The following is a 13,358-nucleotide window of genomic DNA, read 5'->3' as shown; positions in this document are numbered from 1 at the left end:
AGAGCGCGCGCACATACGCGAGGAGGTGGGCGGCGGCGGGCGTGTGCGCGAGATGGCGACAGGGATGTGCTCTGTCACGCACCAGTGCGCCGCGTGCTTCCAGGCGCGTGCACGACCATCCTGTGCGACTGGCGGCGGCGCTCATGCTGCGGCACGTGCCGCAATGACTGGCGCCCTGGGGTGGAGGGTAGGGGCTGTGGGTGTGGGTGCGGGTGCTGGCGGCGCTGTGGAACGGTCGGTGGTTGGTGCTGGGTGCGCACTCCAGTCCGCCGCTGCGGCTTCCGCGGACCCGGCCGCGCCAGACACGCGTCACTCCGGCCGCCACGTCTCGGGAGGTTGGTGGGTGGTTGGTGATGGTTGAGGGTGGAGATAAATCAGCGAGCAGGGAGGGGAAGATTAATATTTCGGGAATGTTGAGGAAGAGGAATGTTAGAGGGTAATGCCTCCTTGCGAAATTTAACCAATCAAATCACGTATGTGTGAAAGAGAGAGAGAGAGAGGAAAAAAGTGAAATGAAGAGGGTGAGACTTGTAGACACTGGTAAGTTTTTGATCATCACAACTTTATTGAGCGAAAACACAGGGAGGGTATTAAAAGAAGTTTGGGGTGTGGATGCAGCATTGTATTACTTTCTATCATGTGTTGCATCACCGTTCTCGCCAGTATGTTTCTCAGCTGCGAATTGCCTCTGTTGCTATCACCTCTACCGCTGCTGTTGTTGAGGATGACTTGGACGACGACTCTTTAAGTCTTTTGGCACAGTGAAGTCCGGCACAGTGGCAGCCCCTCGTATGGTCGACTTACGAGCAGGCTGGTCGCGAGTGATTAATGGCGGCCACCCGTCCACCCCGCACCGTCGCTCCCATGGCCAACCCAGAAGGAGCTCAAGACGCTGCGCTGCTTGTCACCTCTCGCGGCGCTGACCACCACCCCAGCCCTCTCCCCCTTGGTTCTGTCCCTACCCGCATCCCTCCCACTGCACGCTGCAGCCGCCGTCCTGCGCGCTCACGGCGCTCGGTGATGCGCGATCCTCCGCATGCGGCATGCGGCTGGCCTGTGCGTCTTGACTGTCTGCTGAACTGCGAGCGGTAACGTCCATCCGTCAGCCCTTCCTCCTCCTCACGACTGACGGACCCACCCACCATTCCCAACCCTTCTCTCTCTCTGTCTTTCTTGTGGCTGTGCTCGCTAGAGAACGCAGGTAACAAGTGGAAGAGTTGGTTTACGCCGAATCAGCAACTACTTGCCCCAAGCAGCACAGAGAGTGAAGGGTCACGTGATGAGCAACGTCACCTTCTTGACCGTCTTCGTCGTCCTCCCACTCTACTCCTCCTCTGATACTCGCAGCCTCAGAAACAATAGCTTGTGATACCAGTTTGGTCGGGTGGGGTCGGTTTCTCTAGGTCCGTTTAAACTTGAGGGTCACGGAGCAATCATTCACACTTTTCATCTTCACTCCTACCCTCACCTCACTCGTTCACTCTAGCTCTCTTAATTGCAAGAAAGTTACATCCCGCAAACTAACTTCATTAATCCTATTTCATCTTATAATGCCAGACTCTAGAACTAATATTTTCTTCCTCTCGCTCCATTTGTCTTCAGAGCGTTGGAGCGGAGAGATTATTCCTTCAAATTGTGCGCGTTTGTAAAGTTGCAGGTGTGTGTGTGTTTTTGTTTTCTGTTTTACCTGTATTTTGTTGGTTTAATTATCACGCGTTTTGTTGTTTCAACTTCTACAGCTGTAAAACGAACAGTTTGGCTTTTTTAATTATTATTAATGTATGTGCTTTTCCTATTGACGATAATGTAATTACAGTGGAACCTCGGTTAGCGAACGCCTCGGATAGCGAATATTTCAGATAACGAACAAAACATTCGTTAAAAATTTGTCTCGGATAGCGAACAAATTTCGGATAACGAACAGCCACGTGAACACGTTTCGAGACACAGTTACGATCAGTCGTTCCTTATCTGTGTGCATCCTTCTTATTTAGTGAGAATTTAGGCTCCAAAGTCAAGTGCATTTCAATGAATACAAATATGTATGATTATATATACTGTATATGCATAAGTTTTACATAGTTTAGAAGAGCCAAAAACGAGAAGTGACTACATGAGTTACTTTTGACGGCTGCCGTTGATGATGTGTGCTCACTGCAAATTTACTTGTCCTTTCATAGAAAATGTGTGGCAAATGTGAATATAGCAGACCATCATGGTCACAAGAAATATCCGGTGTGTACGTGTATACACTGCTTTTGATTACCAGACGGCGAGGGACTGGGGTGGGCGAAGGAGCCACGATGGTCCAGAGATTACAGAGCTCAACTTTTGAGACACACATCAGTCTTCAGGTCTGCGTGTAATCCGAAGACTTTTTTTCGTCTCTCTCCTCTTCCCTCTCCCCACCACCACCACCACACCACTTCACCCCACACTGTGTCTGACATAAAGTATCCCCATCTCTGGCGCCATAGGTATGCCTAGGGTCATGGCCATCGTGTCCTGTGTGGAGCCCAGTGCAAACCGAGACCTTAACTGATTGCCAGCAATAATAGTGGAGACGATTGCCTTGCACCAGCGCCAGACATGGGGACGGGCGGGTCGGCAGACCGGAGCACAATGGAGTGGCAAAACCAACAGCCCGTAATGGCAACAGCAACAACCGCGGCCATCTTGGGCGTGTTGAGCCTCTTCCGCTGTCATTAGTTTCACACGGAGGGTGGTGGTGGGGAGGGAACCGGTCTCAGTCACCGGGGTGTGAGGTGAGCAATGGTGTGCAGAGGTGACCGTTTGCTGGTGGGCGTAGTCGACGATCGGTTGGGAGTCGGTGAAGGTGGGAGAGAAGAGACTGCGCACAACGTGTCTGTGAGGAGTGAAGTCAAAAGTGACAAAAATAAAGTCCGCAGGCTGCGTAGTAAGTCTGTAACTGTACCACCGGTGGAATAGACACCTTTTCTTCTCCTCCTTTTTCTGTTTGCCTACCCGTCAGTTTTTGGAAGCTTAGAATGATGGCCTGCCGTTGACTGTAGGTCAGGGTATGTGATTGTAGTGCTAGGTACTGATGGTCTTGTCTACATCACCCTGACGACGGGCTGGTTGTGAACGGTCGACTGTTAGTCACCAATAAATTATTTGACCACTGTGTGCAACCTTTACAAAGTGGAATCACACTCCCCTTTACTCCCTCTTTATCTAATAACTCTTCTGTGTGTGAGAGAGAGTGAGAGATGGTTTTTTTTGCTCTTTCTCCACGATGTTAACCTTTTTTTCTACACCTTCTCATGTTTCAGGTAAGAATCTCCCGTTCTTCTATGTAGGTGTGTGTGGGGGTCTCGGCCCTTAGGCCCGGACAAGGTAAGTTCACTTGATATTATCTCCAGTAAAAGGGCATTAGGTCGGTGTTAACCAGCTAAATGCTGCCAGCAGAGAAATCGGTTACATTTTCGATTTCATTTGCTAGAAATGTATTTTGCGAAATGATTGTCCTCGTCGCGGTATGATTTCATGTCCAAGTCAGCAAATTTCTCACCTCATTGCGCCGCTTAAAGGCCAACCCGAGTGTAATGTTACCTTTGCACGGGTGGGAGTCGTTGATTTTCTTTTTCTTTTGATTTTTTTTCCTCCCCGAGGTCACAGTAGTATGCTGGCTGATTAGGCAGAGCCTCATTAGGATATCATCGACGCTGTGGGACTGGCTGAACCCTTTATTGACATCAGTAGTGCTTTTTTCTTTACAATTTCACAGCTTACTTTTCTTTTTTTTAAAAAAAACATATTGATGATAGCGCCATCTTCTAACTTCTAACAACTTTTAAGTAAGGATCACCTTTAAGTGTCTGTCAGAGCGCGCGTGTGTGTATGTGTGGTATTAAGCAGGAGGAGAAAGGTCAGGCGCCAGCTTTACAACAGGAATCGCCAGACCTCCACAGGCAGCCGCTAGATAAACTCTGAATTAGAACTCGAACAGTTCATATCTTTCCTTTAATAAGCTCTTGGGGTAGGAATTGGACAAAACTATTTTAAGTCGCAAAGAAAGGCGCTGTTCTCCCTTCCACCACCACCACCACCACCGTCTCTCCTACTCTCGCCCCTCCCATCCCCTCCTCATGCCCCGACCCACCAACTTCCGCGAATCAACGATCATCCGCAGACAAGAGAAATAGCGATTCTGTGGGAGTGACGTGGGCCTCTATCGACAGGAAAGCCAAGAAGAAGACTGTTGCTTGCGTTTCAAAGGCGTGCCGAGGCTAATGCGGAGCAGCAGACGACGGAAGTTGAAATCTGGCGGAAGAAAGCGCGGAGCGAGGCCGGAAGCACGTGCGCGCGTTCTTTGTCTGGCAGCTTCCACCCGCCATCACGTCCTGGCTGCGGCTTAGTCCGCGCGCTTCTGGGCGGCGATCCTTTCACAGATGTCGCCACTGCGACGGCCGGCCATCGCGGCCCTCGCTGGGGCCCACAACAATCCAGACACGCCAGCAACAAACGGACGTGGCCCTGAAGACCGTGAGAGGGACTGGGAAGGGTCTTTAAGGACAGTTGCGTGGGTGGGCAGGGTAGGTGGGTGGGTTGCGTGGTGAACAGACCCTCGCCTTCCTTTGTCCCTGGGTATGTCGACCTATTGCCGCTCCCTGCTTCTGCATGATGGGTATGACTGTTCTGTCCGTAAAACTTGACAATGCCTGGAACCGCTTTCCTCGAGAGGAGGAAGACAAGACCAGACGAGAGGTGCGAGGATGCGCAGTGGCCAGAAGATGTAGTGGAAGGTGATTGTTGGAAGGGAGGCCCGGCAGGATTGCCAAACGTGAAAACCTTTTACTGGAATAGCTTGTCGCATATTACATCCTGCATGTCGCTGGCGCCTACTTCCTCCAAGGGAAACAACTTGTTGCTCTGCCATCACTCTTCTTCGCGGGACGGGATTGTGGGGGAGGATGCTGAAGGAGGGGGAGGGTTGATGCCTCGTACAGAGAGTGGAGGGAACAGTGCTGCTGAGACGGCTGCTGTTTCGTTTCGCTTCGCTGGTCTCGGGGGAAATTTCGTCGCCATTTTTTCTTTAATGTTCTTTGGCACTTCCGCGCACAGCTCGCGCCGCCTGATGCTAGTGGAGCAAGAACCCCGGTGACCGCGGGTCACCCAGGTCATGTCGTGACGTCGTGCATGCCGCACAGCTGTTCTCGGTCAGAAGCTCCGTGCTTTTTAACCTTTTGCTTCTCTCGGGCGTTAGTCTTGTTGTGCTTCCCGAGATAGCTTTGCTTTTCACCCCTTGGTCCTCGCAAAACCAGACAAGACGATCTGCTGGTCGTAGATGATGAGAAAGAACCCACCCATCCACGACTTTTCCATTAATGACGGTGAGCTACCATGGTCCGCTGGAAGTTTCAAAGTCAGTTTGGTCTTTTCTTTGCTAAATAATGAAACGAAGGCACACGTAGTACCCACCTCCTTTTCCCTCGCCCCATCCCCACTGCTTAAATCCCGCAGGAAATTGCGAGAATATCTCATCGTCAACTGAAGTCGACTTCCGGTCGTGGTGTTTACAGGGATTGGCGAGCTTGTCTGTAAACAGAAAAGATTATCGAAAGAGAGAGATTAGGTCGTGTCGCCGACCGAGCTTGGTGGAAAGGCTGGTCCGACATAATTTGGAGAAGTTGTGCTGCTCACCAGCGAAGATATCGACTGGGAAGGAACGAGAGACAAGGATCATGTCGCGGCGAGTGAGTGTGTGTGGTGGGTCGATTCGCCCCGCCGCCATCCTCCACCCACCCACTCCCATACCCATCCATCTACAGTCGCTCACCCTCCCTCCGTCTGATGCAGAATGGGCCAGCAAGGTGCAAAGTCGGTGCTGCAGGTACAAGCTGATCGCCCGCCGGCATCAAACACAAAGGTCGGGAGGGTGAGGGAGGAGCGGGTCACGCATCGTCTCGCTACGCTGGCGGCCCGCGAGTTGCGCTCACTATCGCGCTGTGCCTGGGGCGACTGCAGACAAAGTTAAGGCTGACAAACTGTTTGTACTTGAATTACAAGCTGATTGATCGCTGGCAACCTGAAAAATTCAATTTGGCGATTTGCACTATTTTTGGGTGTCGGAAAAAAAAAAAATAAAATAAACGAATACTTCTGTTTGAGCAGCACGTCTCGCAGAGGCAAGAACTTGGTGTTGTGTCGGGGGACTGGTAATGGCGGGCGTCAGGAGGCAAATTGTGTGCAGCATTGAGGGGGTGGGATGGGGAAGAGGACAGAGGGAGGCAATGATTGAAGCCCTCTCTGTTGGAGAATCCGTTGCCCCGCAACACGCCTCACGACGAGGGCGCTTGACCAGGATTCTCTGCCTGTACCCGGCTTGCATGGTAAGGGACTTAAACGGAGTCAGTTAAAGAAAATCTTTTCTGGGGGCGAACATTATTGTAAAGGTTGGGCTTTATTTTCGTAAACTTGGGATTTGTTTCAGAGACACACTGATATTTATATATATATATAATCTGTAGATTTTCTCAGGTAATCCACCCAACATTCCAGTGGCCGCGCTGTTGGGTGCATGCCAGGTATGAAAGGGACCTGATAGTGTGTAGTTTCTGGGTAGATATGCTGCAAGCAACTCCCGTCGGTGCAGTCACTGTTTAAATTTATGGGCGCTTTTTATGTATGGGAAGGGGCCATTATCCTGTCTGAAAGTAACGGCACTGGTGTTACAAACAGCTTATTTCGATTCCAAATAACGAACTACTCGGTTTCCCCTTCGGAGTAATTCCTGTCGAGTCTTACGCAGCTTCCATCGTCTGCCATGCTTCTATTACCTTTCAGACAGACTTGGTACATGTTACACCTGAAGCTTACAGACGGTGTCGGACATAAATTGACACTTACATGAGTCGGTCGCAGTCCTGAAGACACTCATCCTCGGGAGTAACGATGACATCCCCCTCACCCCCATCCATCGTTCACTAAGTCCTGTAGGCAAAGAGGAGACAGGATGCTAACATAAGGCGTAACGAGGGCCGGGAGTGAGAGGGGATCGCCATCCAGTCGCGGGGGATCGGCTAGACGGGAGGGAATAATTCTCGTTAAGACGGGGGAGACAATTCTCCCGCCGTGTTGCATACGTTTAGAATATAAGAGATGGAGGCCTGCATAATGTTCACGATTGGTGTAGACAAGCGGGGATAGACACGGACACAGCTACATCGCTGGTTTGTTAGAGGACCAGTTGTGATGGAACATTCTCTCTTCCCCCTCAACCCCACCCCTAATGATTAGGTCAAGCTCAGCACCAATTTCTCCGGGTCAGGGTTAATAGAGAGGTCAGCATCGTGACGTCACGGTTGTATACAAATGTTTCCAGTTGTCTCGTTGTCTGAGGCCTTCACAGCATCAATGTATCCAAGCATCTTCCTGTCTAGTTGTTGACTTTTTGTCTGTGTGGGGAAAAATGGTTTCGTGAGTGCAGAGTGTGTGTGTGTGTTGACGAAAAGAAAGAAAGTTCTATCACGAATTATTTTTTTCTGGTGAATCTCCAGCATTCACCTCAGCAACAATTTTCAGCTATCCTTCAAGCGTCGGTCACCTCTATTCCCGGCTGAGGAGCTGTGGAGTTTTGTGTCTATCAGTGCTCCCTTGCTCCAGGCAGTTCATCACTGGGCCAGACAGAAAGGTCTGACAGGAAGTTTTTTTTTATATTTTTTTCCAAGACCAGTCGGTGGCGCCTGCAAAAGGAGTGGGATTTTAAGTGACCAGCCAGAGGGAGCTCCGATTCAGCCGAGCAAGGGAAAAGTTTGCTTTTCTTCAATGTTCTACCGCATCTCAATCACGGGTTGTGGATAGTAAGACTGACCCCCGTCCATCCCCAATTTTCCCTACATCCATCTTTATCATCTTTCTTGCTATAGATAGGTATGCATAGGCATGTGTGTATGTGTGTGTGCGCGCGCGTGCCAATGCTATTGAATAGACTGCGCACGTATGATGTATCCTTTAGAAGAGAGGTTTTCTTTCTTCTATAGCAGCGAGCACAGTGTTTCTTTGATGTTGTATATCTCCATTTGACGGGATGGGGACTCGTGCTAGCGGCGGTCTGACCCCGTCGCCAGGTATATTTATACCTTCTCAGCGCCCGCATCTTCGCTAAGCTCGTCTAGCTATCTGATGTTTCACCTTCAGACGAGGTCGCCTGGTGCAGCCATAATGTACCAAAGAGACCTACCTGTCCTTATTTTTGTTTGTTTGTTTTGGAGGAGGGGGAGTAGATGAAGGGTGTATGACAGAGAGAGAGAGAAAGTAGGCAGAGTGCTAGAGTTGTCTTCTTTGAAATAGTCTAGATATCAATGTTTGGAACAAACTTCCTCTTGTCTAGAGCTTTCTCCCCATCCACCCACCAACAAACACCCAAACCTTCTGATGAACGAGCGGGATTGCCGAGGGCTGGCAAACATACATTTATAAAGGCCTCTAAACGATGAAAGGGAAGAAAATACTACGTTGACCTCGGGTCGATGTGAGAGTGTAGTGAGGAAGAGCTGCCGTCATTGTGAAGCATGTGAAGAGGAGGTATGATCAAAGAGACAACCAGCAAGTGAACACACACACACACGCGCACTAACACGCACACGTGCGCCAAAACCCTCCGTAAGGGAGGAACATGAGTCTGTGCTTTTTTTTTTAAACTTCCAAAAAAAGTGTTTCCCCTCGCGAGGTTTTCTTTCTTGAAAGCTGAGGCCTCATCGCCTGTGGCTGTTGCGGTAGCGCCTAGCAGGGCTTCTCCCCTTCGACCCCTTTTTTTCTATTTCGTTTTGCTTTCTCTCTTTCTTTCTGTGCGGAAATAGGATTAGAGACTTCTTGCGGTCCAGAATGGCGTACAACTGTAAACGCTGGCACGACCAAGACGGTATTTAACATCCTTGAAACCCGGCAAGTTGAAAAAGCAGCCGTGATGCTGTGAACCCTCGACAGTATGTCTGAGAGAGAGAGATAGGTGCTGTTTTCTGCCCTCAAGGATGCAGACGTCGACGAGAATAAAACTTGGTGTATCAACGTGCAGAGACCTTTTCAGTCGTCGTCTTTCATTGGTGCGTTCACTACGACGACGGGGGTTGGAGCGCAGTTATGGCGGTGATGAGTTTGATGAACGGTGATGGCAGTAATCTTCTCGAATAGCCTAGGAGCACGCAGTCGTTATCTGGGGCTGACTGCCCTGTGCAGCGAGGCAGAAATATCTGTTTTGACCGCCCTTGTCGTCCTCTCTAGTTAACAATTATTTACGTTTGGCAACTAACGGTCCAAAGTGGAGCGTTAAGCCCGCCTCTCCCACTCCCACTGCCCCCGCGCACGATCATCCAGAAGCTTGTGGTGGGCTGTAGCGAAGAAAAAAGACAATTCGCAAAGCGGTCGGTGAAGACAAACGGTTACAGTTAGGGTGGTCTTCAGTGTTTCCGGTGGCTCCCGGAAGCAGGGTCATCTTGGGGCCATTGGCGAGAAGACGGATAATTAGGGTGTCGAGGAGATGATTGGGCGAGGACCAATCAGGCTCCTGGCGTACGCGGGTTTACGGCTGGTAGTAATGGGGCGTGCAGATGTCCCTATCGGATGTCGAGATTTTCTGATCTCGTGGATAACAGGTAGTTCTTTGGATGAGGAGTTGAAGGTGGATGCGCGGAGTTGGGAAAATCTTTATCAACAAACTATCCCATCGGCTGGTTGATGGGGCGTGACGGTAATGACACAATACGAGACACAATGCTTCAGTCTCTCCCTCTTCCTCTCTCGTCATCCCATCCAGTAAGGACAGGTGGACCTGTCTGTGTCCTGTTAGGTTGCGGTCTTTTTTGTGTTTTAGACAGGATATATTGTTTGATCTCTGTTTGTCAAAAAGTAGTCCCGTCCATTTTTTAAGCTGATCATTTCCAAATTCAGCACTAAATAGTTTTGTGTTTAATAATCGGACTCCTGTTGTACGTGTGAGATGGGCTTTAGTCAGTCCAAGCCCAGTCCCCGTGCAAACGATCAGCACCTTTTTTTTTTCTTTTTGGTCGACTTGGGTGGCGTGACCTGTGACACCTTTGACCTGCTGCTTCGACGGAGACTTCACGGTCTGTTATCGTCATCTGCAGACAGTGGCGGTCGTCGTCTGCTCACCCCAGTGCCGCTGAGGAAGGACAGTCTTGCCCACGAGAACCAGGGACCTTCATTTAACGTAGGTCCCTGATGAGAACGATCGTAATTGCCCCCAGGTGGCCGGGGTGGGGGCAGGATCGCGGGTAACTGAAGGTCACAACGCTTTTTGCCCTTCGTGGACGCAGCATGTTTGCCGGGGTAAACAGATGGCGATGACAGTGATGGTGTGGCGCAGAGTTTTGCTGATGCTGTTGCTCGGAGCTGTGAAAACAGATTTTGTTGTCTGCTGTACCCCTCTCTCTTCCACCATACCCTATTAAAACACGCTTTTGTTACAATGCGGGAAGTTCGGGGTGTGGGCACTAATCGATTTTTTATGAGCATCTTGATGGAGTTTTTTGTTGGGTTGGGATTTTTTTTTTTTTTTTTTTTTTTGGAGGGGGAAATTCACTCAAGGCACGCTAATTAGAAAGAGTTACGAGAAACCATCTAACGGTGCCTTCTGCAGCGATCAGTGTAAACCTTGTGAGACAGCAGGGATGTAAATTTAGTGTGAAACGTGCGAGCCTTAATTGGAATCACCATGTGGAGAAACCTGGGGTGGAGGGAAGGTTCACAGCATCTGAAGCAACTGTCTTTATGACTTTCCACCTCTTCATGGCGCACACACACAAAAAGCCGCGAGCCCTTACCTTTCTTGGCTTAGAATGAAAGAAAGATCTGACATTGCCAGAACGAAGTGTGTACAGGGTAAGTAACTCCATCTGCTTCATCGTCGAGTGTTGCGTAATGTCATGTGACCAGGGATGGCTTAGAGATGCAGCAAATAGCTATTGGCTGTAACAGATGCCCTCGGCCACATCATTAGCAGCGTTTATACACTTTTCGACTGAGTACATGGTTTGGGGGCGCGGGGCGGAGGGTGTTAGATTCACTGGTTATCACAATCGGCAAAGAGTAAACTTACCGGCTGAGCTAGAGCAGTACAGGTACTCACGAGACCACAAATTGTCAACATCGTCGAGAGCGAACCAGAAGAGAAGTTTGCCGAGCACAGCAGTAAGTGTAGAGGACCATGAGTGCGCTCCGCTGAAGGTTCTAGTCTTTCACACTTGCTGAGCTCTACTCTCCGGGACCACGCCCCTTGCAGCTTGTTGAAAACACCAGTAGCTGGGGTCATGTTGCGGAAGTTGCCTTGTGTAGTCAGAGTTACAAAGAGAAGATGCTCCAGTCGTTTTCAGACGAAGAGAGTCAAAAGATGCGCACGCACACCAATCTCTCTCACACACACACGACAGTCCCGAGGGAGGATTGGAAGGAGGAAGGGACAGCCAGCGGAAGAAAAAGATGGCGGTGAAGGCAGAGATGTGTCGCGTTGATTGTGAAGAGGTCATCGCCGGGAGATCGCAGAAACGGCCCGAAGGGCTCCTGGCGAGAAAAGGTCACGCGCCCTCTAGGGTGTTTTTTCGGGTATTTTTACTGCGACTGTGACGTCAGCGCTGGGAGGAGTCAGACTGGAGGAGGTGACATAAAAGTCGGCGCTGGGGTGTTAAAGCTTCCTGGTACCTCCCGGTAGTGTAGTGGTGAAAACATTGGATTGTCACCGCTCAAGTGAGAGATTCCGGTTCCGTTCTCGTCTCGGGACGTTCTCTGTAGGTGACACCCGTTAACAGGGTGGGCTTTCCACCCCGACCCCACTTCTCTCCCCTCATAGCGCGAAATTACCTGTAAGTGGAAGTTCTTTTCCGCCAAACCAACCAACCAGCCATAGATGCTTCCATGCTTTCTGTTTAGCCCCTACATAATAAGTTTTCTCCGAGTTGGCTCCGAGTCCATGAAGTTCGCCAAACCTGTCTTCATGCTCGTGCAAAGGAATACTTAAGAACCGGCGATGCTGAAATATTAATTACCAGATATTTTTGGTCGATTTTAAAGATGAACATCTTGAGAGTGGTAAAATATATCTTTGACGACATTCCTCAAGCAGCTGCCCGCCCTCTTCCACCCCGGGTTACCTCAAGCCAAGTGCATCACTTCGTGCGAAGGGGTCACGCCATCCTCTCAATCTCCTGGTTTGAGAGACGAGCAAGATCTTAGGGTTCTTATCCTTGAAGGCAGCAGCGATACATAGAATTAGTTATGTGCGCTCAGTTTCAGGTGCCCGTAACCCTGGCCGTTAATTACCTTCCCATGGTTTGCGCATGCCCAAAAAGGGGAGGGGCATGGAGAGGGAACTTGATGGGGATGGTGGTTGTAACAAGTAACAGTAAATGTAGAAGAAAAAGCGTACGGGGACTTGCATGGTTTTAAAAGTAAAATGTTTTGGGGCTTCCCTCCCCTCGTGGTAGGGTAAGGGTGGTGATAATTGTAGGGCGAGAGACCGTTGATGAAGCCTGAGTGCTAGTCATTCTTTAATGACGCCGAGATCCCGCTGCTTGATACACACGGAGCAAATATGTGTCGTTACGGTTTATCAGTTTGCGGACTGATAGGGGTAGGGAGGTGAGAGAAATGGAGGGGTAGGGGCTGCTCTATTGGACCGATAGAAGCTGTTCAGATTATAACTACACAGCCGTGAAAGGTAGAGGCAGAATCACAGGACATATTTTTATACGGCCGAATGATGCAACTCGAACGGTAGGGATGGAAGACACGCACACACTTTTTTTTCAGAAGACATGCACAGCCGCCTGGTGAGGTCACGATTTTCCAGGTGAGCGCGTGAGTGTCGTGTAAGGGGCCAGGTGTGTCAAAATCCGTAGCCTGTTGGTTTAGTAGTAGTTGTCGCAGCCTGTAGCTAGGAACTTTGCCAACCCTTCAGCTGCTGGCGGAGTAAAACACACACCGCCGCGCGTGCGCGAGAATCGAACTGGGTCACGTGGTCGTGACGGCGTTCAGCTTGGGTATTGGGCAAGAGTGGGGTGGGATGGCGTCACCCGTTGCTGTTCTTTGACCTTGCCGCGTGTCGATGCTCTCCTTCCTTCCTTCACCGGCACTTAGCTGTCTTAGAAGCCACAGATCCAGTGGTCAGCCTCCTTTCTCTCCTCCTTCTCCCTCCGCCACAGACCGTTCCCGTGTCTAATTAACAAAGCCAAACTTCTGTGTTGAAAAATAAACTGAAACCATGTGTTATATCACCTGGCACTAAACAAGCGTTCTGTTAACAACAAACCGTTTTTTCGTTGATAAGTAAACGGTCATGACTGGTCAACGTGGTCAAACTGTTCGTAGAATTTATCGTCCAGTGA

General features: G+C 50.0%; 2 protein-coding genes across 2 annotated transcripts in view; one reads left to right on the top strand and one right to left on the bottom strand.

The window, feature by feature from the left end:
- LOC112555387 (26S proteasome non-ATPase regulatory subunit 1-like) overlaps positions 1-13,358 on the top strand; it is a 169,596-nt gene that overhangs the window by 103,484 nt on the left and 52,754 nt on the right.
- The window catches only part of LOC112555388 (5-hydroxytryptamine receptor 2C-like), a 42,696-nt gene that overhangs the window by 18,827 nt on the left and 10,511 nt on the right, over positions 1-13,358 (bottom strand).

The sequence above is a fragment of the Pomacea canaliculata genome, linkage group LG14, assembly GCF_003073045.1.
Source record: "Pomacea canaliculata isolate SZHN2017 linkage group LG14, ASM307304v1, whole genome shotgun sequence".
NCBI lineage: Eukaryota > Metazoa > Mollusca > Gastropoda > Architaenioglossa > Ampullariidae > Pomacea > Pomacea canaliculata.
Note: the sequence above shows the minus strand (reverse complement) of the source record. Positions and strands in the feature narration are given on the sequence as shown.